Source organism: Crinia signifera, unplaced genomic scaffold (genome assembly GCF_055691185.1).
Source record: "Crinia signifera unplaced genomic scaffold, ASM5569118v1 HAP2_SCAFFOLD_195, whole genome shotgun sequence".
Classification (NCBI taxonomy): Eukaryota; Metazoa; Chordata; class Amphibia; order Anura; family Myobatrachidae; genus Crinia; species Crinia signifera.
In genome coordinates this window covers 40,186-45,000 of record NW_028142088.1, presented here as the reverse complement: position 1 = coordinate 45,000, position 4,815 = coordinate 40,186, and positions in this window count along the sequence as shown.

Sequence of the window (4,815 nt, the reverse complement as noted above, 5' to 3'; positions counted from 1 at the left end):
TTCTGCAGGGGGCGCCGCAGCGGAAGGATCTTTTTATTTTTTTATTTTTTTTTCAATGAAAGTGATTGTATTTTGGGGTGAGGGTTTGTGTGTTTTTTTTTTGTGTGAAATTTTTGCAGCCGGGGGACTTTTTGAATTTTCTGGCTGCGTGTGTGTGTGTGTGTGTGTGTGTGTGTGTGTGTGTGTTATTTTTGGGGTGAGAGTTTTTTTTTATTTAATTTTTTTTTAAAATTTTTGCAGCCGGGGGACTTTTTGAATTTTCTGGCTGTGTGTGTGTGTGTGTGTGTGTGTGTGTGTGTGTGTGTGTGTTATTTTTGGGGCGAGAGTTTTTTTTTTTTTTTTTTGTGAAATTTTTTGCAGCCGGGGGGAGTTTTTGCATTTTCTGTGTGTGTGTGTGTGTGTGTGTGTGTGTGTGTGTGTGTTATTTTTGGGGCGAGAGTTTTTGTTTTTTTTTTGTGAAATTTTTTGCAGCCGGGGGACTTTTTGAATTTTCTGGCTGTGTGTGTGTGTGTTATTTTTGGGGCGAGAGTTTTTGTTTTTTTGTGTGATTTTTTTGCAGCAGGGGGGAGTTTTTGTATTTTCTGGCTGTGTGTGTGTGTGTTATTTTTTGGGGCGAGAGTTTTTGTTTTTTTTTGTGACATTTTTGCAGCAGGGGGGAGTTTTTGCATTTTCTGTGTGTGTGTGTGTGTGTGTGTGTGCGTGCGTGTGCTATTTTTGGGGTGAGGGTTTGTTCTTTTTCTGTGAGATTTGGGGGGAGTTTTTTAAATTTCTGCAAGTGTGTGTGTGTGTTTGTGTTATTTTTGGGGTGAGGGTTTTTTGGGGTTGGAGTGGGGGTTATTTTTTCAGCGGGGGGAGGTGGTTCAGCCTGCCCGGGGACACTTCCATAGGCCCGGGCATGAATCCCGGGCTCGAGTGGGTGAGATACTTCCATGTATTTTCAAAGTGCTTTTTTCACCCTTTCTGTGCAATTCCCGGGACGGCCAGCGGGGGGCGCATGTCCCCGGACCCCGGGACGACGTCCCCCTGGCCCGGGCTACCTTCCCCGGGCAGCGCGGGGTGGTTTTGTGGAAGTTTTTATTTCAGGGGGGGAGACGCTTTGTCATGCCCAGGGACACTTCCATAGGCCCGGGCATGAATCCCGGGCTCGAGTGGGTGAGATACTTCCATGTATTTTCAAAGTGCTTTTTTCACCCTTTCTGTGCAATTCCCGGGACGGCCAGCGGGGGGCGCATGTCCCCGGACCCCGGGACGACGTCCCCCTGGCCCGGGCTACCTTCCCCGGGCAGCGCGGGGTGGTTTTGTGGAAGTTTTTTTTTCAGGGGGGAAGACGCTTTGTCATGCCCAGGGACACTTCCATAGGCCCGGGCATGAATCCCGGGCTCGAGTGGGTGAGATACTTCCATGTATTTTCAAAGTGCTTTTTTCACCCTTTCTGTGCAATTCCCGGGACGGCCAGCGGGGGGCGCATGTCCCCGGACCCCGGGACGACGTCCCCCTGGCCCGGGCTACCTTCCCCGGGCAGCGCGGGGTGGTTTTGTGGAAGTTTTTTTTTCAGGGGGGAAGACGCTTTGTCATGCCCAGGGACACTTCCATAGGCCCGGGCATGAATCCCGGGGAAGAGTGGGTGAGATACTTCCATGTATTTTCAAAGTGCTTTTTTCACCCTTTCTGTGCAATTCCCGGGACGGCCAGCGGGGGGCGCATGTCCCCGGACCCCGGGACGACGTCCCCCTGGCCCGGGCTACCTTCCCCGGGCAGCGCCGGGTGGTTTTGTGGAAGTTTTTATTTCAGGGGGGAAGACGCTTTGTCATGCCCAGGGACACTTCCATAGGCCCGGGCATGAATCCCGGGGAAGAGTGGGTGAGATACTTCCATGTATTTTCAAAGTGCTTTTTTCACCCTTTCTGTGCAATTCCCGGGACGGCCAGCGGGGGGCGCATGTCCCCGGACCCCGGGACGACGTCCCCCTGGCCCGGGCTACCTTCCCCGGGCAGCGCCGGGTGGTTTTGTGGAAGTTTTTATTTCAGGGGGGAAGACGCTTTGTCATGCCCAGGGACACTTCCATAGGCCCGGGCATGAATCCCGGGGAAGAGTGGGTGAGGAATCAAAGTATTTTCAAAGTGCTTTTTATACCCTTTCTGTGCAATTCTCGGGTCGGCCAGCGGGGGGCACATGTCCCCGGACCCCGGGACGACGTCCCCCTGGCCCGGGCTACCTTCCCCGGGCAGCGCGGGGTGGTTTTGTGGAAGTTTATTTTTCAGGGGGGAAGACGCTTTGTCATGCCCGGGGACACTTCCATAGGCCCGGGCATGAATCCCGGGGAAGAGTGGGTGAGGAATCAAATTATTTTCTAAGTGCTTTTTTCACCCTTTCTCTGCAATTCCCAGGTCGGCCAGCGGAGGGCGCATGTCCCCGGACCCCGGGACGACGTCCCCCTGGCCCGGGCTACCTTCCCTGGGCAGCGCGGGGTGGTTTTGTGGAAGTTTATTTTTCAGGGGGGGAAGACGCTTTGTCATGCCCGGGGACACTTCCATAGGCCCGGGCATGAATCCCGGGGAAGAGTGGGTGAGTTACTTCCATGTATTTTCAAAGTGCTTTTTTCACCCTTTCTGTGCAATTCTCGGGTCGGCCAGCGGGGGGCACATGTCCCCGGACCCCGGGACGACGTCCCCCTGGCCCGGGCTACCTTCCCCGGGCAGCGCGGGGTGGTTTTGTGGAAGTTTATTTTTCAGGGGGGAAGACGCTTCAGCTTGCCCGGGGACACTTCCACAGCCCTGGGCATGAATCCCGGGGAAGAGTGGGTGAACAATTTCAAACTGTTTTCAGTGTTTTTTTCACCGATTAGATGCATTTCTCCGGGTGTCCAGCACGGGGCGCAGTCCCCCGGACCCGGGGGTGACCTCACCCAGGCCCGGGCTACCTCCCCCGGGCAGCGTGGGGGTGAAAATCTGGAACTTGTTTTTCCCGGGGGGAAGACGCTCGGACGTGCCCAGGGACACTTCCACAGCCCTGGGCATGAATCCCGGGGAAGAGTGGGCGAGCTGTTTCAAACTATTTTCAAAGTATTTTTTCACAGTTTGGATGCATTTCCCCGGGCGACCAGCGGGGGGCGCAGTGCCCCGGACCCGGGGGTGACCTCCCCCGGGCCTGGGCTACCTTCCCCGGGCATCGTGGGGAGGAAATATGGAACTTTTTTTTTTCAGGGGGGAAGAAGCTTCAGCTTGCCCGGGGACACTTCCACAGCCCTGGGCATGAATCCCGGGGAAGAGTGGGTGAACGATTTCAAACTATTTTCAAAGTATTTTTATCACCTTTTGGACGCATTTCCCCGGGTGTCCTGCGGGTGGCGCAGTTCCCCGGACCCGGGGGTGACCTCCCCCGGGCCCGGGCTACCTTCCCTGGGTAGCGTGGGGTGGAAATATGGAACTTTTTTTTTCAGGGGGGAAGACGCTTCTTCATGCCCGGGGACACTTCCATAGGCCCGGGCATGAATCCCGGGGAAGAGTGGGTGAGGAATCAAAGTATATTCAAAGTGCTTTTTTCACCCTTTCTGTGCAATTCTCAGGTCGGCCAGCGGGGGGCACATGTCCCCGGACCCCTGGACGACGTCCCCCTGGCCCGGGCTACCTTCCCTGGCCAGCGCGGGGTGGTTTTGTGGAAGTTTTTATTTCAGGGGGGGAAGACGCTTTGTCATGCCCGGGGACACTTCCATAGGCCAGGGCATGAATCCCGGGATCGAGTGGGTGAGGAATTTCAAAGTATTTTCAAAGTATTTTTTTCACCTTTTGGACGCAATTCCCCGGTTGTCCTGCGGGGGACGCCGGTCCCCAGACCCGGGGATGACCTCCCCCGGGCCTGGGCTACCTTCCCTGGGTAGCGGGGGGTGGAAATATGGAAGTTTTTTTTTCAGGGGGGAGGACGCTCGAACGTGCCCAGGGACACTTCCACAGCCCTGGGCATGAATCCCGGGGAAGAGTGGGTGAACGATTTCAAGATATTTTCTAAGTGCTTTTTTCACCTTTTGGATGCAATTCCCCGGGTGTCCTGCGGGTGGCGCAGTGCCCCGGACCCGGGGGTGACCTCCCCCGGGCCTGGGCTACCTTCCCTGGGTAGCGGGGGGTGGAAATATGGAAGTTTTTTTTTCAGGGGGGAGGACGCTCGAACGTGCCCAGGGACACTTCCACAGCCCTGGGCATGAATCCCGGGGAAGAGTGGGTGAACGATTTCAAACTATTTTCAAAGTATTTTTATCACCTTTTGGACGCATTTCCCCGGGTGTCCTGCGGGTGGCGCAGTTCCCCGGACCCGGGGGTGACCTCCCCCGGGCCCGGGCTACCTTCCCTGGGTAGCGTGGGGTGGAAATATGGAACTTTTTTTTTCAGGGGGGAAGACGCTTCTTCATGCCCGGGGACACTTCCATAGGCCCGGGCATGAATCCCGGGGAAGAGTGGGTGAGGAATCAAAGTATATTCAAAGTGCTTTTTTCACCCTTTCTGTGCAATTCTCAGGTCGGCCAGCGGGGGGCACATGTCCCCGGACCCCTGGACGACGTCCCCCTGGCCCGGGCTACCTTCCCTGGCCAGCGCGGGGTGGTTTTGTGGAAGTTTTTATTTCAGGGGGGGAAGACGCTTTGTCATGCCCGGGGACACTTCCATAGGCCAGGGCATGAATCCCGGGATCGAGTGGGTGAGGAATTTCAAAGTATTTTCAAAGTATTTTTTTCACCTTTTGGACGCAATTCCCCGGTTGTCCTGCGGGGGACGCCGGTCCCCAGACCCGGGGATGACCTCCCCCGGGCCTGGGCTACCTTCCCTG